The sequence below is a fragment of the Eucyclogobius newberryi genome, unplaced genomic scaffold (genome assembly GCF_026437365.1).
Source record: "Eucyclogobius newberryi isolate DKJ021-1_F unplaced genomic scaffold, fEucNew1.0.hap1 SCAF_5, whole genome shotgun sequence".
NCBI classification, from domain to species: Eukaryota; Metazoa; Chordata; class Actinopteri; order Gobiiformes; family Gobiidae; genus Eucyclogobius; species Eucyclogobius newberryi.
The window spans coordinates 36433006-36457877 of NW_027316167.1; the positions used below are offsets into that span (position 1 = coordinate 36433006).

Genomic DNA, 24872 nt, shown 5'->3' on the forward strand with positions numbered 1-24872 from the left:
ATCACTTGATTCAAGCATTTATTTGCACATATATAATTTCATTTGTGTAGCCCAAAAAACACACCCTGCGACTCTCAAAATGTACAAGGAAATTGGTGTTTTAAAAAGGGCCGTGATCTGAACAGTTTGTCCACCACACCGGTGCTTGTGGACCTCAGAGCTTGCCGTAATTTCTCCCAGAACAGCTGAGGGTTTTCTGCAGCGCGAGGCCAGCTCAGGTACGTACGACGACTCAGCAGCCTATTCATGCGGTAATATGGAGACAGGTGAGAAGAGGGGATGTCCTCCAGGAACAGCAATATCAGAACGTCCTCGTGCTCATCAAACAAACGGAAACTACAACAAAAACCTGAATCAGAATGAGATCTTTACAGACTGAACTTGGCAGTACCTGGCCAGCTGCAACTCTTTGGAGCACCACTCGCTCTGCATAATAGCGGCGGCTGATGAAACAGATGGTTTTTCTGCTTCCATAAATAGCATCTGCCATGTTCTCCATGATGGGTTTCCCTGTGAAGATGAAGTGACTTCATTAAGTGATATATTTACCACTCAGGTCAGTGTACCCAGTGTTGGGAAAGTTCACTTTCTACATGAACTAGTTCAGTTCATAGTTCATACATTTTAAAATGAACTAGTTCAGTTCATAGTTCATAATTCAAAATTTTGAACTAAGTTCACAGCTCCAAAAAATGAACTAGTTCAGTTCTTTTATTGTTCTAAAATATTTCCACAGCCCAAATACAACCACAGGCAGCAATTATTTTATTAGTTTATTGCTGAAAATAAGTGTCAGATTTCATCTTCATATCCAATTCTGAATCCTTACCCAGGATTTACATTCACATTGAAGGGACAGACTTCCCATGTGTTGCTGTCCATTCAGCCCACACTAGCAGCAGCTTTCAGCCCCACAGTATATTCTCAAAAACATGAGGGAAAACTTGCTGGGCAAAGTTTGCACATAAATGTTAGATTGTTCCCATCCTCACCGACCTTACCATAAAACTCACGTAACTGGTCGTAGCAGGGCGAAGCGTTGCTGCTCTGTTGACCACACGCTGCGGTCGCGTCAATGCTGCTTTTTGTTTTGATGCGCATGCGCAGTGCGGTGCGACAGGCGAAATCTCTGTCTGCGCTATCGGCCTCTACAACTGGAGCTCTCACACTTGCCAGACATAGGCTCTTTTTGGGCAACGTAACAGTGTGTTTTTCGTCTGGAAGTCTCTAGAAAGCTGACACTTTATTGAACGAAAATAAAAATAACGAATTTTGCCGTTCACAGACACCAGAATGAACGCGTTCACATTATCGTTCGTCAGCAGTAATACCGTTCGTTCAGTTCACGTTCACCAAAATTATGAACGCGTTCATGAACTTTCGTTCAATGAACACGTTCAGGCACAACACTGAGTGTACCTGCTGCTGAGCTAGTCAGGGCGAGGACAGTGATCCTTGCACTGCACAATTTATTGATGTCACACTACAAGACGTGAGGAATTCTGATCGTAAGACAGAACCGGATTGTTCACGCGGTCAGAAGTGGCTGCGACCAAAGTTTGAACGATTCTTGGCTCCGTGTGAAAAAGGGACTTCCTAAAAGTTTGGCATTTTGTCCAGGGTCCAAGTGTGAAAAATAATATAATTCTAACAATCCATGTCCTAAAGCTCTAATCTTAACCAAATATAGGATTCCAAAACATGTTTATGTTTACGGTCGGTCACATATTTAACATATTGATTTCACATAGTAAGAGGAGTCACTCTGTGACCAAGATTACAAAATATCAAACAGTATATATTTTGTAGTACAATGGGTCTAGGTTTAATTTTTCTCACTGAAACCTACGACCCACAATTCTGAGCGCCGACTCAAGGTTTCCCCTTGATTAGTGAGCCATTCTCCACTGTGGACTGTGGCTTAAACAAGTTTACAGTCACATGTTTGTGTTTACTATCGGTCACATGTTTGTGTTTACTCTCAGTCACATGTTCAAGTTTACAGTGACAGGGGTAGTACAGTTCAGACCTGACTGACTGACGACTACCTGGGAGGAAGTCTCGGTGGTTAGGCAAGGCTAGGCACCAGTTCTTCATAGACCCAGGACTCGTCTCTGGTGTTGTAGGAGACAAAGGCGTCGTAGCGACTTGCCGCTCGCTTCTGCCTGTTCTTAGAATCATAAAGCCAAGCCAAGAAGATTGTAGTAGGCGTAGGTCAGCTGAAAGCGACTGAAGTGGAAGATGAACGAGACAAAAAGGATCAGGACATTGAGACAAGAGCTGAAAATGAAAGAAAGGAAGCCGACGTCCACGAGGCAGGGCTGCACGTTGCGCTCCAGCAGTTTCGAGCCTTTGCGCTCTGGTGGGTAGTTACACTTGAAGCTGTGTGTGTCTCTCACCTGAGTTTGGTTGTCATTTTGAATCCACTGCACGAGCCAGGAGTTTTTGCATTTACAGGTAAAACTGTTCTGTTTCAGGTCTAAATGAAGATAAGTTTGTTATCTTAAGTTCGGGAGCAGGACCATGCCCCTTCCTGCGGCTACACTACTTAATCATCCAGATCACATACACCTGTGTTCGTGATTTTCGTTCCCCTCCCTCCCACCCTCTTTTAAACTGTTCTAAGTATTCTAATTTATCTCCTCGATGGGGGTATCGAGGCCCGGGAGCCTTCAGCCCTCATCGCAAGAAGCCCCAAAACGGCATCAACTTCGTAAATTTGTGTTGTTTATGTTTCTCCCCTGCCACCTTGCATCATATCTGGGGTTGTGGTCCTTGCTAGTGAATTCTAATAGACTTGGCACAGAGCGGTTGATATCCTCACTGATCACTGAAAACACATTTGTGACTGACCGTGGATAAACCAGTTACATGTCTACCCGGAGACATTTTGAGTTATTCACAGATTCTGAAAGTGTGAATTCAAAGCTATCCAATGAGGTCTCCCTAATGCACATCTGATTATATTTAAGTAAGTTGTGGTCATTTGAATGTATACAACTCTCAAAACCTTTCACTGAGAAAACTGCCTCTAAAGATTCTCACCCAAGTGAGGCCAGAGTCACAGGGGGGCTCATTTGCATCTCATTGAGATAAGCCCTCCCTCCTGTCACACTGACAGCACTACAGTTGTCACTAAAGACTCAAGAGGAGTGTTATTGATGTGAACTGGACTTGAAAGTTACTATATTGAAATGGAAATACTTTGATGCTATTCAGGGCCTTTTATAATCCAAGAATCAGAATCAGAATCGGAATAGGGTTTATTGCCATTTGTCGATAAACAGAATTCACAGGTGATTCAGTGCAACACAAACAGCAAAACATTGAACACTGAGCACTAAACGGCATGATATGTACATAATGAAATATGAAGGTATAAAGTTATGTGGTGCAATAGGAAGTGGTGATATGTACATCATAAAAATGTATTAATTAATGAGATAATAGATATGATATGTACACCATCAGAGTCCAATTACATCGGAGATCACAGCCACGGTGGCTGCCCACGACTCCGAAGGCGTAGCCCATTCACTCATTGTTGACAACAGCAGCGCGAAGCGCTGCATTCCTCCAAAAACCCTCCTGGCATCGTCCCGTACGCGAGAGTCCATGCCGCAGGCATGGGCCATGCTTGTATCTGCTCAAATCAATGGAAGTCTATGGGGAGTGGGCGGGGCATCCCGACGGAATAGGGAGTGACGAGTAATGATGATTCCACCCCATGGCGGCATCGGGAAGGCTTAGAGCTTTCAAACGATGTATAATTTGTTGTTATAGTGGAAACGGCTATATTGTTTTTGCTAAAAATATTATTATTAGGCCCGAGCCCCAGCAGGGCGGAGGGCCTATTGCTCCCGCAACGCTGCCAAAGGCAGCGTTGCAACTGCGCAGCCCGCATGTTTGGTGCCCCGTCGCCCCTGGCAAGTACAGTGAACTAGCCCATGCCGAAGGCATGGATCATGCATACTTACTCCTGCTATGACAGAAATAGTCAACAATTAGTGAATGGGCGTAGCCCATTCACTAATTGTTGACAACAGCAGCGCGAAGCGCTGCATTCCTCCAAAAACCCTCCTGGCATCGTCCCGTACGCGAGAATCCATGCCGCAGGCATGGGCCATGCTTGTATCTGCTCAAATCAATGGAAGTCTATGGGGAGTGGGCGGGGCATCTCGACGGAATAGGGACTGACGAGCGCGTAAGCGCTCGTAATGATGATTCCACCCCATGGCGGCATCGGGAAGGCTTAGAGCTTTCAAACGATGTATCATTTGTTGTTATAGTAAAAACGGCTATATTGTTTTTGCTAAAAATATTATTATTATTATTATTATTATTATTATTTTTCTTGTTCTTCTTCAGCGCTTTGATCTCTAATTTGACCCCCTGAACATGCTCAAAAACTCACCAAACTTTGCCCAAAATTCAGAATCGGCGAAAAATTTTATTTTTTCTGGGCCATTTTTTTTTTCGTTAAAAAATGGCGCGACAGCGCCACCGACAAAAGTCAAAATACATTGCGCCTATGGGAGACGCCCCGAGGTCAACTTTGGCGTAAAGCTACGAAATTCGGGACACGCATTCCTCTCGTGAGGATAAACAAAAAAAATCATTGTGGCCACGCCCCCAAACTTACCCTATGGCCGCCATCTTCCTTTGAAAATGAAAACAAGCTGAGTTAGCCATTTTGTTTACGTCAAACTTTGACGAACTCCTCCTAGGGCGTTTTGCCCACCGACTTCAAAATCGGCGTACGTCCTCTGGACAAGTGGGGCATCTAAAGTTATTCAATTTTTTGAGATACCTTTTACGGTCTGTGTGCGGCGCAGCCGCAAAGTTGGACAACTTATTTTGGAATATTACAGGTCTAAAAATTGCTCCCATTTGATCAAAACCAGTCCGATTAGGACCAAATTTGAATCAGTTGTTAAACTTTCTAGTTTGGACCAGTTTAGGCTGACAAAATTGAAATGGCAGTGATAGCGCCCCCTACAGAGTGACCTTTAAATTAACATTGAAGGTCAAAAATTAGTTTTACCAAAATTGTCTAAACTTTACCCAAAATTCTATTTTGCCGTCCCGATCACAAAAGCCAATCACAAAAATGCCTAAATTTTTACGCCGTAGTCGTAGCGATGACAGAAACCTCCCATGTTATCCCTATGGGAAAACCACAAAATCTCTCAAATTACCACATTTTTATGTTTTACACTTTAACGAAGTCCTCCTAGTGCGTTTTGCCCACCAACCTCAAAATCGGTGTACGTCCTCTAGACAAGTGGTGTATCTAAAGTTATCCAAATTTTAAGGATAACTTTTACGGTCTTTGTGCGACGGAGCCGCAAACGTTTCCCAGAATTCTGACTATTTGGCCTTCAGAGTGGCCTATAAACAATAGAGTTTTTCCAAATGACATGATATTTTGAACGAAATTCTAATTTGCCATCCTGATCATAAAAGTATGAGAGCCAAAGTCATATTTTGTACGGCGTAACCGTAGCGTTGACAGAAACATCCCATGTTATCCTTATGGGAAAATCGTAGAATCGCTCAAGTCACCACATTTTTACGCTTCACACTTTAACAAACTCCTCCTAGGGCGATTGTCCGATCAAGTTCATATTTGGAGAATATCATCTACACAAGCGGGGCATCAAAACTTACCCATATTTTGATTCTAAGTGCTACGGTCTCTGTGTGGCGGACCCGCAAATATATGTCAGAAATGGGAAAACAGCGAAATCTCTAAAATCACCACATTTTTACGCTTCACACTTTAACGAACTCCTCCTAGGCCGATTGCCCGATCAAGCTCATATTTGGGGAAAATCATCTACACAAACGGGGCATCAAAAGTTATCCATATTTTGATTTTAAGTGGTACGGTCTCTGTGCCGTGGAGCTGCAAATATACTGTCACAAATGGGAAAAACGCCAAATCCTTGAAATGTTCACATTTACGCTTCACACTTTAACAAACTCCTCCGTGGGCAATAGCTCGATCAAGCTTTACTTTGGGAAAAATCATCTACACAAGCGCGGCATCAAAAGTTATCCATATTTTTATTCCAAGTGCTACGGTCTCTGTGTGGCGGCGCAGCAAATTTGACTGACACTTGTGTTCATTTGCACTGGATTGGCCATGTCCAATGTGTCGCCGTCTGTCAAGTTCTTTTTTTATTCAACACACAATAAGGGCGCCATCTTTATCAAGTCAAAAGCGCAGAGTCGGAAGGCCGGCGGCCCGCGAGGGCCGTTGGATGCCGCTTGCGGCTTTAATTTTTCTTGTTCTTCTTCAGCGCTTTGAACTCTAATTTGACCCCCTGAACATGCTCAAAAACTCACCAAACTTTGCCCAAAATTCAAAATCGGCGAAAAATTTTGTTTTTTCTGGGCCATTTTTTTTTCGTTAAAAAATGGCGCGACAGCGCCACCGACAAAAGTCAAAATACATTGCGCCTATGGGAGACGCCCCGAGGTCAACTTTGTCGTAAAGCTACGAAATTCGGGACACGCATTCCTCTCGTGAGGACAAAAAAAAAAAATCATTGTGGCCACGCCCCCAGACTTACCCTATGGCTGCCATCTTCCTTTGAAAATGAAAACACGCTGTGTTAGCCATTTTGTTCACGTCAAACTTTGACGAACTCCTCCTAGGGCGTTTTGCCCACCGACTTCAAAATCGGCGTACGTCCTCTGGACAAGTGGGGCATCTAAAGTTATTCAATTTTTTGAGATACCTTTTACGGTCTGTGTGCGGCGCAGCCGCAAAGTTGGACAACTTATTTTGGAATATTGCAGATCTAAAAATTGCTCCCATTTGATCAAAAAGAGTCCGATTAGGACCAAATTTGAATCAGTTCTTAAACTTTCTAGTTTGGACCAGTTTATGATGACAAAATTGAAATGGGCGCGATAGCGCCCCCTACAGAGTGACCTTTAAATTAACATTGAAGGTCAAAAATTAGTTTTACCAAAATTGTCTAAACTTTACCCAAAATTCTATTTTGCCGTCCCGATCACAAAAGCCAATCACAAAAATGCCTTATTTTTTACGGCGTAGTCGTAGCGATGACAGAAACCTTCCATGTTATCCCTATGGGAAAACCACCAAATCTCTCAAATTACCACATTTTTATGTTTTACACTTTAACGAAGTCCTCCTAGTGCGTTTTGCCCACCAACCTCAAAATCGGTGTACGTCCTCTAGACAAGTAGTGCATCTAAAGTTATCCAAATTTTAAGGATAACTTTTACGGTCTCTGTGCGACGGAGCCGCAAACGTTTCCCAGAATTCTGACTATTTGGCCTTCAGAGTGGCCTATAAACAATAGAGTTTTTCCAAATGACATGATATTTTGAACAAAATTCTAATTTGCCATCCTGATCATAAAAGTATGAGAGCCAAAGTCATATTTTGTACGGCGTAACCGTAGCGATGACAGAAACATCCCATGTTATCCTTATGGGAAAATCGTAGAATCGCTCAAATCACCACATTTTTACGCTTCACACTTTAACAAACTCCTCCTAGGGCGATTGTCCGATCAAGTTCATATTTGGAGAATATCATCTACACAAGCGGGGCATCAAAACTTACCCATATTTTGATTCTAAGTGCTACGGTCTCTGTGTGGCGGACCCGCAAATATATGTCAGAAATGGGAAAACAGCGAAATCTCTGAAATGTTCACATTTACGCTTCACACTTTAATGAACTCCTCTGTGGGCAATAGCTCGATCAAGCTCATATTTGGGGAAAATCATCTACACAAGCGCGGCATCAAAAGTTATCCATATTTTTATTCCAAGTGCTACGGTCTCTGTGCGGCGGCGCAGCAAATTTGACTGACACTTGTGTTCATTTGCACTGGATTGGCCATGTCCAATGTGTCGCCGTCTGTCAAGTTCTTTTTTTATTCAACACACAATAAGGGCGCCATCTTTATTTTATCAAGTCAAAAGCGCAGAGTCGGAAGGCCGGCGGCCCGCGAGGGCCGTTGGATGCCGCTTGCGGCTTTAATTTTTCTTGTTCTTCATCGCTTTGAACTCTAATTTGACCCCCTGAACATGCTCAAAAACTCACCAAACTTTGCCCAAAATTCAGAATCGGCGAAAAATTTAATTTTTTCTGGGCCATTTTTTTTTTCGTTAAAAAATGGCGCGACAGCGCCATCGACAAAAGTCAAAATACATTGCGCCTATGGGAGACGCCCCGAGGTCAACTTTGACGTAAAGCTACGAAATTCGGGACACGCATTCCTCTCGTGAGGACAAACAAAAAAAATCATTGTGGCCACGCCCCCAGACTTACCCTATGGCCGCCATCTTCCTTTGAAAATGAAAACACGCTGTGTTAGCCATTTTGTTCACGTCAAACTTTGACGAACTCCTCCTAGGGCGTTTTGCCCACCAACTTCAAAATCGGCGTACGTTCTCTGGACAAGTGGGGCATCTAAAGTTATCCAATTTTTTGAGATACCTTTTACGGTCTGTGTGCGGCGCAGCCGCAAAGTTGGACAACTTATTTTGGAATATTGCAGATCTAAAAATTGCTCCCATTTGATCAAAACCAGTCCGATTAGGACCAAATTTGAATCAGTTGTTAAACGTTCTAGTTTGGACCAGTTTAGGCTGACAAAATTGAAATGGGCGCGATAGCGCCCCCTACAGAGTGACCTTTAAATTAACATTGAAGATCAAAAATTAGTTTTACCAAAATTTTCTAAACTTTACCCAAAATTCTATTTTGGCGTCCCGATCAAAAAAGCCTATCAGACAAATGCCTTAATTTTTACGGCGTAGTCGTAGCGATGACATAAATCTCCCATGTTATCCCTATGGGAAAACCGCTAAATCTCTCGAATATCCACATTTTTCTGTTTCAAACTTTGACGAACTCCTCCTAGTGCGTTTTGCCCACCAACCTCAAAATCGGTGTACGTCCTCTAGACAAGTGGGGCATCTAAAGTTATCCAAATTTTAAGGATAGCTTTTAAGGTCTCTGTGCGACGGAGCCTCAAACGTTTCCCAGAATTCTGACTATTTGGCCTTCAGAGTGGCCTATAAACAATAGAGTTTTTCCAAATGACATGATATTTTGCACAAAATTCTAATTTGCCATCCTGATCATAAAAGTATGAGAGACAAAGTCATATTTTGTACAGCGTAACCGTAGCCATGACAGAAATATCCCATGTTATCCTTATGGGAAAATCGCGAAATCCCTCAAATCACCACATTTTTACGCTTCACACTTTAACAAACTCCTCCTAGGGCGATTGTCCGATCAAACTCATATTTAGGGAAAATCATCTATACAAGCGGGGCATCAAAAGCTATCCATATTTTTATTCTAAGTGCTACGGTCTCTGTGTGGCGGACCCGCAAATATATGTCAGAAATGGGAAAACAGCGAAATCTCTAAAATGACCACATTTTTACGCTTCACACTTAAACAAACTCCTCCTAGTGCGATTGCCCGATCAAGCTCATATTTGGGGGAAATCATCTACACAAGGGAAGCATCAAAAGTTAGTCATATTTGGATTCTAAGTGCTACGGTCTCTGTGCCGTGGAGCTGCAAATATACTGTCACAAATGGGAAAAACGCTAAATCTATGAAATGTTCAAATTTATGCTTCACACTTTAACAAACTCCTCCGTGGGCAATAGCTCGATCAAGCTTTACTTTGGGAAATATCATCTACACAAGCGGGGCATCAAAAGTTATCCATATTTATATTCTAAGTGCTACGGTCTCTGTGCAGCGGAGCAGCAAATTTGACTGACACTTGTGTTCATTTGCACTGGATTGGCCATGTCCAATGTGTCGCCGTCTGTCAAGTTCTTTTTTTAATTCAACACAATAAGGGCGCCATCTTTATCAAGTCGAAAGCGCAGAGTCGGAAGGCCGGCGGCCCGCGAGGGCCGTTGGATGCCGCTTGCGGCTTTAATTTTTATTGTTCTTCTTCTGCGCTTTGAGCTCTAATTTGACCCCCTGAACATGCTCAAAAACTCACCAAACTTTGCCCAAAATTCAGAATCGGCGAAAAATTAGATTTTTTCTGGGCCATTTTTTTTTTCGTCAAAAAATGGCGCGACAGCGCCGCCGACAAAAGTCAAAACACATTGCGCCTATGGGAGACGCCCCGAGGTCAACTTTGTCGTAGAGCTACGAAATTCGGGACACGCATTCCTCTCGTGAGGACAAAAAAAATATATCATTGTGGCCACGCCCCCAGACTTACCCTATGCCCGCCATCTTCCTTTGAAAATGAAAACAAGCTGAGTTAGCCACTTTGTTCACGTCAAACTTTGACGAACTCCTCCTAGGGCGTTTTGCCCACCAACTTCAAAATCGGCGTACGTCCTCTGGACAAGTGGGGCATCTAAAGTTATCCAAATTTTTGGTATACCTTTTACGCTCTGTGTGCGGCGCAGCCGCAAAGTTGGACCACTTATTGCTAATCTAAAAATTGCTCCCATTTGATCAAAACGAGTCCGATTAGGACCATATTTGAATCAGTTGTTAAACTTTCTAGTTTGGACCAGTTTATGATGACAAAATTGAAATGGGCGCGATAGCGCCCCCTACAGAGTGACCTTTAAATTAACATTGAAGGTCAAAAATTAGTTTTACCAAAATGTTCTAAACTTTACCCAAAATTCTATTTTGCTTTCCCGATCAAAAAAGCCAATCAGACAAATGCCTAAATTTTTACGGCGTAGTCGTAGCGATGACAGAAACCTCCCATGTTATCCCTATGGGAAAACCACAAAATCTCTCAAATTACCACATTTTTATGTTTTACACTTTAACGAAGTCCTCCTAGTGCGTTTTGCCCACCAACCTCTAAATCGGTGTACGTCCTCTAGACAAGTGGTGCATCTAAAGTTATCCAAATTTTAAGGATAACTTTTACGGTCTCTGTGCGACGGAGCCGCAAACGTTTCCCAGAATTCTGACTATTTGGCCTTCAGAGTGGCCTATAAACAATAGAGTTTTTCCAAATGACATGACATTTTGCACTAAATTCTAATTTTCCATCCTGATCATACAAGTATGAGAGCCAAAGTCATATTTTGTACGGCGTAACCGTAGCGATGACAGAAACATCCCATGTTATCCTTATGGGAAAATCGCAACATCGCTCAAATCACCACATTTTTACGCTTCACACTTTAACAAACTCCTCCTAGGGCGATTGTCCGATCAAACTCATATTTGGGGAAAATCATCTACACAAGCGGGGCATCAAAACTTATCCATATTTTGATTCTAAGTGCTACGGTCTCTGTGTGGCGGACCCGCAAATATATGTCACAAATGGGAAAAACGCCAAATCCTTGAAATGTTCACATTTATGCTTCACACTTTAATGAACTCCTCTGTGGGCAATAGCTCGATCAAGCTCATATTTGGGGAAAATAATCTACACAAGCGGAGCATCAAAAGTTATCCATATTTTTATTCCAAGTGTCACGGTCTCTGTGCGCTGGAGCTGCACATTTGACCGACATTTGTGTTCATTTGCACTGGTTAAGCACAGCATTGTACATGTCCAATGTGTCGCTGTCTTAGTTCTTAGACAATTGCGTTAGCGCCATCTCTGTAAAATGCAGAGAGCAGAGTCGGAAGGCCGGCGACCCGCGAGGGCCGTTGGATGCCGCTTGCGGCTTTAATTTTTCTTGTTCTTCTTCAGCGCTTTGAACTCTAATTTGACCCCCTGAACATGCTCAAAAACTCACCAAACTTTACCCAAAATTCAAAACCGGCGAAAAATTTTGTTTTTTCTGGGCCATTTTTTTTTCGTAAAAAAATGGCGCGCCACCGACAAAAGTCAAAATACATTGCGCCTATGGGAGACGCCCCGAGGTCAACTTTGTCGTAGAGCTACAAAATTCGGAACACGCATTCCTCTCGTGAGGACAAAAAACAAATATTATTGTGGCCACGCCCCCAGAATTACCCTATGCCCGCCATCTTCCTTTGAAAATGAAAACACGCTGTGTTAGCCATTTTGTTCACGTCAAACTTTGACGAACTCCTCCTAGGGCGTTTTGCCCACCAACTTCAAAATCGGCGGACGTCCTCTGGACAAGTGGGGCATCTAAAGTTATCCAATTTTTGGAGATACCTTTTACGGTCTGTGTGCGGCGCAGCCGCAAAGTTGGACAACTTATTTTGGGATATTGCAGATCTAAAAATTGTTCCCATTTGATCAAAACAAGTCCGATTAGGACCAAATTTGAATCAGTTGTTCAACTTTCTAGTTTGGACCAGTTTATGATGACAAAATTGAAATGGGCGCGATAGCGCCCCCTACAGAGTGAACTTTAAATTAACATTGAAGGTCAAAAATTAGTTTTACCAAAATTTTCTAAACTTTACCCAAAATTCTATTTTGGCGTCGCGATCAAAAAAGCCAATCAGACAAATGCCTTAATTTTTACGGCGCAGTCGTAGCGATGACATAAACCTCCCATGTTATCCCTATGGGAAAACCGCTAAATCTCTCGAATATCCACATTTTTATGTTTTACACTTTAACGAAGTCCTCCTAGTGCGTTTTGCCCACCGACCTCAAAATCGGTGTACGTCCTCTAGACAAGTGGGGCATCTAAAGTTATCCAAATTTTAAGGATAGCTTTTACGGTTTCTGTGCGACGGAGCCGCAAACGTTTCCCAGAATTCTGACTATTTGGCCTTCAGAGTGGTCTATAAACAATAGAGTTTTTCCAAATGACATGATATTTTGAACAAAATTCTAATTTGCCATCCTGATCACAAAAGTATGAGAGCCAAAGTCATATTTTGTACGGCGTAACCGTAGCGATGACAGAAACATCCCATGTTATCCTTATGGGAAAATCATAGAATTGCTCAAATCACCACATTTTTACGCTTCACACTTTAACAAACTCCTCCTAGGGCGATTGTCCGATCAAGTTCATATTTGGAGAATATCATCTACACAAGCGGGGCATCAAAACTTATCCATATTTTGATTCTAAGTGCTACGGTCTCTGTGTGGCGGACCCGCAAATATATGTCAGAAATGGGAAAACAGCGAAATCTCTGAAATGTTCACATTTACGCTTCACACTTTAACAAACTCCTCCGTGGGCAATAGCTCGATCAAGCTTTACTTTGGGAAATATCATCTACACAAGCGGGGCATCAAAAGGTATCCATATTTTTATTCCAAGTGCTACGGTCTCTGTGCGGCGGCGCAGCAAATTTGACTGACACTTGTGTTGATTTGCACTGGATTGGCCATGTCAATTGTGTCGCCGTCTGTCAAGTTCTTTTTTTATTCAACACACAATAAGGGCGCCATCTTTATCAAGTCGAAAGCGCAGAGTCGGAAGGCCGGCGGCCCGCGAGGGCCGTTGGATGCCGCTTGCGGCTTTAATTTTTATTATTTTTCTTGTTCTTCTGCTTTTTGAGCTCTAATTTGACCCCCTGAACATGCTCAAAAACTCACCAAACTTTACCCAAAATTCAAAATCGGCGAAAAATTTTGTTTTTTCTGGGCCATTTTTATTTTCGTTAAAAAATGGCGCGACAGCGCCACCGACAAAAGTCAAAATACATTGCGCCTATGGGAGACGCCCAGAGGTCAACTTTGTCGTAGAGCTACGAAATTCGGAACACGCATTCCTCTTGTGAGGACAAAAAACAAATATTATTGTGGCCACGCCCCCAGAATTACCCTATGCCCGCCATCTTCCTTTGAAAATGAAAACACGCTGTGTTAGCCATTTTGTTCACGTCAAACTTTGACGAACTCCTCCTAGGGCGTTTTGCCCACCGACTTCAAAATCGGCGGACGTCCTCTGGACAAGTGGGGCATCTAAAGTTATCCAATTTTTTGAGATACCTTTTACGGTCTGTGTGCGGTGCAGCCGCAAAGTTGGACAACTTATTTTGGGATATTGCAGATCTAAAAAATTTTCCCATTTGATCAAAACAAGTCCGATTAGGACCAAATTTGATTCAGTTGTTCAACTTTCTAGTTTGGACCAGTTTATGATGACAAAATTGAAATGGGCGCGATAGCGCCCCCTACAGAGTGACCTTTAAATTAACATTGAAGGTCAAAAATTAGTTTTACCAAAATTTTCTAAACTTTACCCAAAATTCTATTTTGGCGTCGCGATCAAAAAAGCCAATCAGACAAATGCCTTAATTTTTACGGCGTAGTCGTAGCGATGACATAAACCTCCCATGTTATCCCTATGGGAAAACCGCTAAATCTCTCGAATATCCACATTTTTATGTATTACACTTTAACGAAGTCCTCCTAGTGCGTTTTGCCCACCGACCTCAAAATCGGTGTACGTCCTCTAGACAAGTGGGGCATCTAAAGTTATCCAAATTTTAAGGATAGCTTTTACGGTCTCTGTGCGACGGAGCCGCAAACGTTTCCCAGAATTCTGACTATTTGGCCTTCAGAGTGGCCTATAAACAATAGAGTTTTTCCAAATGACATGATATTTTGAACAAAATTCTAATTTGCCATCCTGATCACAAAAGTATGAGAGCCAAAGTCATATTTTGTACGGCGTAACCGTAGCGATGACAGAAACATCAAAACTTATCCATATTTTGATTCTAAGTGCTACGGTCTCTGTGTGGCGGACCCGCAAATATATGTCAGAAATGGGAAAACAGCGAAATCTCTGAAATGTTCACATTTACGCTTCACACTTTAATGAACTCCTCTGTGGGCAATAGCTCGATCAAGCTCATATTTGGGGAAAATCATCTACACAAGCGGAGCATCAAAAGTTATCCATATTTTTATTCCAAGTGCTACGGTCTCTGTGCGGCGGCGCAGCAAATTTGATTGACACTTGTGTTCATTTGCACTGGATTGGCCATGTCCAATGTGTCGCCGTCTGTCAAGTTCTTTTTTTATTCAACACACAATAAGGGCGCCATCTTTATCAAGTCGAAAGCGCAGAGTCGGAAGGCCGGCGGCCCGCGAGGGCCGTTGGATTCTTTCTTCTTCTTCTTCTTCTTCTTCTTCTTCTTCTTCTTCTTCTTCTTCTTCTTCTTCTTCTTCTTCTTCTTCTTCTTCTTCTTCTTCTTCTTCTTCTTCTTCTTCTTCTTCTTCTTCTTCTTCTTCTTCTTCTTCTTCTTCTTCTTCTTCTTCTTCTTCTTCTTCTTCTTCTCGGGACCAACCCCCCTATTTTTCACCCAGTGAACATTGACGAAAAGTCACAAAAATTTGCACACCTCTAAAAATCGTGCCTCTCTACATTCTGGCTATTTCCCTTTTCTAAAATAAAAAAAATTGGCGCGTCAGCGCCCCCAAATGTACCAAAAATGCATTGAGAGATGGGAAATGACCCAAAAAAAATCTGATCGTAGAATCATGAAATTTGGCGCAGAGGTAGATGGTGACAAGAGAAGTAAAAAATATTATTACGGCAACGCCGTCCGCCCAACTAAATGTCGGCCATATTGCTTCAAAAATGGCTAAACATGACTTCGGAGTTTTTCCAAACGTCGTACTTTTACGAACTCCTCCCAGGGCGTTGGCCCTAAAAAGCTGAAATTTGGTGAAAATGCTACTGAGGAGTGGGACATCAAAAGTTATTCAAATTACATTGATACCTGTCACGGTCTCTGTGCGGCAAAGCCGCAAACTGTAGCAAGAATTTCAGAAATCTCCCAAATTTTACATTTCTGCCGTTTGCGCAGATAAAGTCCGAATTGCGTCAAATTAGAATCAGTTGTTAAACTCTTTGCCCTAAACCTACTTGAAGTGAAATAAATTAATTTGGAGCCACAGCGCCCCCTACAGATTTTAAATGGAGGTTAAATGTTTAGTTTTGCGAAATTATATGAAATTTGACACACAACTCAATTTTAGCATCCCCATCAAAAAAGTCAATGAGACCCATGTCATAATTGTTATGGCGTTGCCGTAACGATGACCGAAACCTTCACGGTCACGGTGTCTGTGCGGCAAAGCCGCACATTTTGCCAAGAATTCAAAATAAAATTGCTTTTTGATGGTAAAACAAAGGGGAGAAGATGTGACAGCGTCACAGATTCAGCAGTAGGCGTACTAAAAGGACAATTGGAGCGCGTTAGCGCCCCCTCCTCTTGCGGCGTGGCGAGGGCCGATCATTGCCGCTTGCGGCTATATTTATTATTATTATTGTACTTTTATGTTGGTAATCCAAGTCTACAAGTTACATTCAAGTACAATAGTGTTAAAAAGGACACAAACACTGATCTATAGTTTATAAACGTCTTGGTTGGTTTTTATGGAGAATTCTTCTGGACCTGATTCCGCTGACGCTGGATCCCTCTTTGTTGCCTTGGTTCCTGGTCCCCTGGTCCACCCTAACTCTAACCCTTTTTGCCTGATAAATATTTAAGGAGCGGTAGTACAATTTTAGTTCTGATTGCACCCAGGGGAAATCCAAACTTTATTTTGGAATGAACGATTTTATTTTTGTCTTTTGTTTTTATGAGATCTCATCTTTTGGCCCCTGTGTGTTTAAAAAAAGAGAAACAACTTTGAAAAATCAAATACTATTTCAAACTTAAAGTTGAATCTGTTGTGTGCTTCTTTGGGGTTGAATCTACCAATTATATGTCTAACCTCCTTATCAAACCTAGATTTAGATAACCTAAAATAACCATTGAGTCATCGAGGTCTGGAGTGTGGGTGTGCTGTTTTCTCCTCTAGTGAAGATTGGGCAGGTAATTACTAGTGAATTGAACCCAGAAGTTGTCTGCCAGGACCTGGCTGTGTTTCCAGCAGTGATGTCCCATCAGGTCAGGTCACTGCTACTGTAGACAGCTTGTGGTAAAGATGCATCAGCGGGAGATTAGGACTAATGGGATCAGGATCTGAAATATCTGAGCGGTGGCATAGCTCAGAGGTTTTGAGTTATGGATCTAAGCACAGTGAGCAGTACTTCTTCAACGAGAACTCAGTCTTTCAGCACACACGAGGGGTGTCAGATACCGTAATATTTTCTGTTCCCCTGCCCAATCGGATCATTGCTTTTCAGCATTCAGTCTTTGTCTTTGTTGACAATTTGAGTGTGTTTTGGGGAAAGCCCGGGCTCATACGATCCATCCGACTTTGGAGGGTAGATCCATATTAGTTCGGAATTTGACCGATAGCCTTAGTCGTCTAAAGTGACCATCCAGGGACAAGCCCCGGGCGCAGAGCAGCAGTGTAAGACACTGAGCTCTCGCTCACTCACAAATTAAGTGTTCAGATTCAAGGCAGATAGAGACTGTGTGTGTCTCTCGTGCAAATAATGCCAAAAAGTCAATCAGAAAAGCTTTTTCAGGCGTCAGACCAATTAACTTATAGTAACTCATAAATGAAACCAATAAACAATTAAAGCCGCAAGCGGCATCCAACGGCCCTCGCGGGCCGCCGGCCTTCCGACTCTGCGCTTTCGACTTGATAAAGATGGCGCCCTTATTGTGTCTTGAATAAAAAAAGAACTTGACAGACGGCGACACATTGGACATGGCCAATCCAGTGCAAATGAACACAAGTGTCAGTCAAATTTGCTGCGCCGCCGCACAGAGACCGTAGCACTTGGAATAAAAATATGGATACCTTTTGATGCCCCGCTTGTGTAGATGATTTTTCCCAAAGTAAAGCTTGATCGAGCTATTGCCCACGGAGGAGTTTGTTAAAGTGTGAAGCGTAAATGTGAACATTTCAAGGATTTGGCGTTTTTCCCATTTGTGACAGTATATTTGCAGCTCCACGGCACAGAGACCGTACCACTTAAAATCAAAATATGGATAACTTTTGATGCCCCGTTTGTGTAGATGATTTTCCCCAAATATGAGCTTGATCGGGCAATCGCCCTAGGAGGAGTTCGTTAAAGTGTGAAGCGTAAAAATGTGGTGATTTTAGAGATTTCGCTGTTTTCCCATTTCTGACATATATTTGCGGGTCCGCCACACAGAGACCGTACCACTTAAAATCAAAATATGGATAACTTTTGATGCCCCGTTTGTGTAGATGATTTTCCCCAAATATGAGCTTGATCGGGCAATCGCCCTAGGAGGAGTTCGTTAAAGTGTGAAGCGTAAAAATGTGGTGATTTTAGAGATTTCGCTGTTTTCCCATTTCTGACATATATTTGCGGGTCCGCCACACAGAGACCGTACCACTTAAAATCAAAATATGGATAACTTTTGATGCCCCGTTTGTGTAGATGATTTTCCCCAAATATGAGCTTGATCGGGCAATCGCCCTAGGAGGAGTTCGTTAAAGTGTGAAGCGTAAAAATGTGGTGATTTTAGAGATTTCGCTGTTTTCCCATTTCTGACATATATTTGCGGGTCCGCCACACAGAGACCGTAGCACTTAGAATCAAAATATGGGTAAGTTTTGATGCCCCGCTTGTGTAGATGATATTCTCCAAATATGAACTTGATCGGACAATCGCCCTAGGAGGAGTTCATTAAAGTGTGAAGCGTAAAAATGTGGTGATTTGAGCGATTCTACGATTTTCCCATAAGGATAACATGGGATGTTTCTGTCAACGCTACGGTTACGCCGTACAAAATATGACTTTGGCTCTCATACTTTTATGATCAGGATGGCAAATTAGAATTTTGTTCAAAATATCATGTCATTTGGAAAAACTCTATTGTTTATAGGCCACTCTGAAGGCCAAATAGTCAGAATTCTGGGAAACGTTTGCGGCTCCGTCGCACAAAGACCGTAAAAGTTATCCTTAAAATTTGGATAACTTTAGATACACCACTTGTCTAGAGGACGTACACCGATTTTGAGGTTGGTGGGCAAAACGCACTAGGAGGACTTCGTTAAAGTGTAAAACATAAAAATGTGGTAATTTGAGAGATTTTGTGGTTTTCCCATAGGGATAACATGGGAGGTTTCTGTCATCGCTACGACTACGGCGTAAAAATTTAGGCATTTTTGTGATTGGCTTTTGTGATCGGGACGGCAAAATAGAATTTTGGGTAAAGTTTAGACAATTTTGGTAAAACTAATTTTTGACCTTCAATGTTAATTTAAAGGTCACTCTGTAGGGGGCGCTATCACTGCCATTTCAATTTTGTCAGCCTAAACTGGTCCAAACTAGAAAGTTTAACAACTGATTCAAATTTGGTCCTAATCGGACTGGTTTTGATCAAATGGGAGCAATTTTTAGACCTGCAATATTCCAAAATAAGTTGTCCAACTTTGCGGCTGCGCCGCACACAGACCGTAAAAGGTATCTCAAAAAATTGAATAACTTTAGATGCCCCACTTGTCCAGAGGACGTACGCCGATTTTGAAGTCGGTGGGCAAAACGCCCTAGGAGGAGTTCGTCAAAGTTTGACGTAAACAAAATGGCTAACTCAGCTTGTTTTCATTTTCAAAGGAAGATGGCGGCCATAGGGTAAGTTTGGGGGCGTGGCCACAATGTTTTTTTTTGTTTATCCTCACGAGAGGAATGCGTGTCCCGAATTTCGTAGCTTTACGCCAAAGTTGACCTCGGGGCGTCTCCCATAGGCGCAATGTATTTTGACTTTTGTCGGTGGCGCTGTCGCGCCATTTTTTTACGAAAAAAAAAATGGCCCAGAAAAAATAAAATTTTTCACCGATTCTGAATTTTGGGCAAAGTTTGGTGAGTTTTTGAGCATGTTCAGGGGGTCAAATTAGAGATCAAAGCGCTGAAGAAGAACAAGAAAAATAATAATAATAATAATAATAATAATATTTTTAGCAAAAACAATATAGCCGTTTTTACTATAACAACAAATGATACATCGTTTGAAAGCTCTAAGCCTTCCCGATGCCGCCATGGGGTGGAATTATCATTACGAGCGCTTACGCGCTCGTCACTCCCTATTCCGTCGGGATGCCCCGCCCACTCCCCATAGACTTCCATTGATTTGAGCAGATACAAGCATGGCCCATGCCTGCGGCATGGATTCTCGCATACGGGACGATGCCAGGAGGGTTTTTGGAGGAATGCAGCGCTTCGCGCTGCTGTTGTCAACAATTAGTGAATGGGCTACGCCCATTCACTAATTGTTGACTATTTCTGTCATAGCAGGAGTAAGTATGCATGATCCATGCCTTCGGCATGGGCTAGTTCACTGTACTTGCCAGGGGCGACGGGGTACCAAACATGCGGGCTGCGCCCGCATGTTTGGTCAGACAGTTGCAACGCTGCCTTCGGCAGCGTTGCGGGAGCAATAGGCCCTCCCCCTGCTGGGGCTCGGGCCTAATTAAATAAACTTAGAAAATGTGGACTGCTAAGATTTAGGTAAATTTCCTCCAAATTGCTTTTAGGTAATTGTCACTTATTTCCTGTCTGTTGGCATCTTTTCACTCTGCCAGTCTTCTTCTTCTTCTTGCTTATTTGTGCTTCACAGTGAATTCAAATTTAACGTGCACCCTACAGACCCTACTCTACCCTAATTTCCCCTTCATCCACTGTTCTAAATCCCTTCTGTGCAACCCTCTCCAATTCCTCCTCAGTCCCATCCCCAACACCTAAAAATCTTTTTGCAGCATCCAATATCACCTTGACCCGATCAGACGAATCTTGCAGCTCCACAGAAATGTTCACAATCACAACTGCTATAAAAGCTAAGAAACTCTGCTTCTCTATCACTAGAAATTGTGAATCTAGACAAAGTTACCTTTGTCTCGTCGTTTGCTTCTTTACAGTTTCAACAGCTTCTGCATTAGAAACCCGATTCTCCATTCTCACCCGGTTAACTTCCTCTTCCCTTTTCTGTCTCGGGCACTCCTGAGCTCCTGTCCGATGCCCTCCAGAGCAATGCAGACATTTGGGGTCCATGTCTTCATTCACACTGTCCACTCTTACACTCAGATCCTCCACAGCTTCCACACTTTCACACTCCCTTACACACTGCAGCTATGTCCATACTCCTGGCGTGAGAAGCACCTCAGGGTGCCTCTGGTGAAAGGTCTCACCCTGTAACAAACATAATCTAGGAATACTTTTTCTGGTAAATCTCAAACTAAAAAACAAACTTCCTGTTAGCTTGGGATAAATAAGTGATAGCTGGAAATTTCAATATACACGTGTGGTGAGTGGTAGTTCTCTCAGTAATTATTTCAGCACCCTGTAAGATAGCATTGGTTTAGCTCAAAATGTAAATAAACTGACTCAGTCACAAGCACACTCTGGCTCCTTTCCTAGCATATGGAATAGAGATTAGAGACCTCATTGTCTTCAAAACACTATACTGTCATTTTCTGATTACCTATCAGTTTATTCTCAAAGATTATCCAGGCCCACAAAAATAAAGTTCTAATATAAATGTCTAACTAAAGCTGTTCTCAGCAGGATCACATGACAGTGTGATCCTGCTGAGAACAGCTTTAGTCCCAATGTAAGTGACCAATTTGTTGACTTGACTATGAATTCTCTGAAGTCTGAACTTGATGTTGCAGCTCCTTTAAAAAAACAGAAGGTCATTAGGCCAAAATGCACCTCCCCATGGTACAATGAAGATCTGTGTTCACATAAACAAAAGTCCCTAAAAGCATGGAAAAGCTGCCTACTGTCCAATAAGCAGGCCCAAACCAGATACTATTCAAATGTAATAGAAGTCAACAAAAGTAACACTAGATTTCTTTTCAGCACTGCAACCAGACTAGCAAACTATCACAGCGCAGCAGAGCCCTAAATCCCAGCTACTCTCAGCTCTGATGATTTTCTTCTATTTTTTAACAATAAAATAAAAACAATCAGAGATAAATTAGATGCAATTATTCCCACTATTAACCCCGAACAAGCCCAAGCTGTAAAACTAGTGTCCCATAAAAACCCACCAGTGACACTAGAAAGGTTCACTGGAAAGGTTCACTGTTGATCAAGCAGAGATAACTTCAGCCATTATGTCTAAAACCTCTACTTGTATCCTAGACCCGATTTCAAGTAGACTCCATAAAGACATATAATAAATACATAAGAAAGTGGCTATGTTCCACAGTCCTTCAAACATGCAGTCATTAAACTGCAAAAAAGCCTAATCTAGGTCCTGACCTATTGGTAAATTACAGACCTATTTCAAATAATCCCTTTGTCTCTAGAAATACTGAAAGAGTTGTATAGTTAAACAGCTTTGTCACTATCTACAGGACAATAACGTATTTGAAGTTTTCCAGTCAAGGTTTAGAGCCCACCACAACGCTGAAACTGCACTAGTTAAAGTCACAAATGATTTGTTATTAGCTGCTGCTGATGGACTGGTCTCAATCCTGGTTCTGTTGGACCTCAGCGCAGCGTTTGACACCATCAACCACAATATTCTACTGCAGAGGTTAGAATGTGATGTAGGTGTCGGATGGACAGCCCTTAGCGGGTTTAAATCCTATTTATAGGATAGGTACCAATTTGTTAATGTAAACCAGAGCTCCTCACCTTGCTCCAAAGTAACCTACGGTGTGCTTCAGGGTTCTGTACTCGGTCCAATTCTGTTTACTCTTTACATGCTGCAGTTAGGTAACATTATCAGAAAGCATGGCATTAACTTACACTCCTATGCAGATAACACTCAGCTTTATTTATCAATGAAACCAGATCAGACCGGTTTAGTGCTTGTGTGAAGGATATAAAAACCTGGATGACACTTAATTATCTGCTTCTTAACCCTGAAAAAAACGTCCCTAAACATCTACGAGACGCTTTATCCGAGTAGATAGTTACACAATGGACAATGGACAATGTCAGTGTTGCCTCCATTTCTTCTGTAAGAAACCTTGGTGTCTTATTTGACCAGGAGCTCTCATTCAAAGTGCATGTAAATCAAGCCTGTAAAACAGCCTATTTCCATCAGCGCAATATAGCTAAAATGAGACAAATCTTGCTTAAAAGTGATGCTGGAAAACGCTTTGTATTTGTAATGTCTAGATTATACCACAGTAACTCCCTGTGTCCTAAAAGCTCCATAAAAAGCTTTCAACTGGTTCACAATGCAGCAGCAACATAACTAACAGGAACCAAAAGAAGAGAGCACATTACGCCGGTGCTTGAGTCTCTTCACTGGCTTCTTGTCGAGTTTGTCGAGAGGGGGGTTGTACCTACATTTCGTTCGTTCCAGAGAGAGACTAAAATAATTTAGTCTTTTTCAGCTTCAACCTATTTTGTATGAGGAGTCAAAGTAACAAAAATTAAATTGAACGTTGAATCATTGAAAGTAAATGTGTTAATAATGTTGTTGTGAATCGTTTGACTTGGTTAATTTTGATGTACTAATCATGTAATCGCAATCAAATGTAATCGTTTTTATAATTTAATATTCGCGTCTACACCATTCAATTCAACAGTCCGGAGCATTCGCGTCTGCACCATTCATGTGTCCAGACCATTCGTGTCTACACCTGTGAATTTTTGTTACTTCCGGTTTCTCGGAATACGGCAGGGGCAGATTTACGACAATTACCGCGGTAGTCCAAAACAAGATTTTTAAAGTTTAAACCGATGGTCTTCACGGCAGAGTTTCTGTGCAATGCGCTTCAGTCAACGCAACTTTAAGGAACACTTTGAAGCAGCTCTGGTAAGTGCCCAAACTATTCTCAGTATTTTATTATTTTATCGTTCGCATTCCAGTAAAATGTTGTAAAAAGTAAATGTTGTGTGTAGGCTTTGAGCTAGTGGCTAATGCTAACCGCCGTTTTTTTCGAATAAATAAAGTAAACGTCAATCAGTGGGCGGAGCAACATATTGTTGGTTAAGGGCAATAGGCTGCTGTACTCCTGCCACCCGTGACGGCTGATACAAGGGTGTAGAGTAGTGCCTACTGACATATGCAGGCGCATGAGGCTTTGCAGAGTTAACCTGGTTAGAGTTGTGTAGAGGAGACAAATGTTGATAAACTCGGGCTGTACAGGAGTTGGCTCCATTTTTTCAAGCTGCATTGATTGGGCTACTCGAACAGCAGGTTGTCGCTCAGGATGAATAGCATGATTGGCTCTAGGTGGGGGAGCAGGTAGTGGAGCAGGCCGAACCATCGGAATAACTCTCGGGTGCGGAGCAGGCTGGACAATAAAGCTTGTATTTACTGCAGCAGGTTGCACTGGCCTAAGCAACAGGTTCACATGCGTTTCGGTGTCCTGCCTTGGGGTTGATGCTGGTTCAGCTGTAAGCGGAAGAGAAGAAACTCTGTCTGGTGCAGGCACATCACTGCGCTGAGGAAAAGGGCTACTTGACGTACAGTCACGCTCTAGGTTTTCAACGCGCTTGGTTAATGCACTGCTGGTTTCCGTCATGGTGACTTGCATCTCTTTCATGGTTGTCAGCACTTTGTCCCAAGCATTCTCCATCTTCTCCCATCTAGACCTCTCCTCCTTGTCTGATTCTATTGAAATGCTGTCAGATAAGCTTCCTGCTCCTGCGTGGACGGTGACTACGCTCTGGACTCTTCTCCTGAGGCGCCTCATCTGGATTCTGTGGAGTTGTCATCTTGTTGACTCAGCCAAAGATTATCCGGCTCGAAGGACCACTTGTGCGATACTATGTGCGTCCGGTATGCACTGATTACTGATAAATCTTCAGCTGAGTCTTCCTCGGTCAGAAGGAACAGACAGTTTTCCTGAAGAGGTTCAAGCCCTCCGAACAGGCCACACAGTACCAACCAGCAGCCGTCTGAGTGCTCTCTCCTGAATACGACAAGCTCAGCGGACTAATCAGAGTTGGAGGACGTCTGCGTCAGGCCTCAGATGTAGACCCAGACAGCATTCATCCTATAGTGCTGGCAGCAGATCATCCTCTGTCTATGCTCGTCATCAAACAATATGACGCTCAACTCCTTCACTTTAACTCAAAACCTCTCGGGAACGCCTCCTCCGATGTAGCGGACGCGGACC

General features: G+C 42.6%; 1 pseudogene; it reads right to left on the reverse strand.

The window, feature by feature from the left end:
* Positions 1–31: 31 nt before the first annotated feature.
* On the reverse strand, positions 32–24446 carry LOC140380750 (toll-like receptor 13; annotated as a pseudogene).
* Positions 24447–24872: the final 426 nt, after the last annotated feature.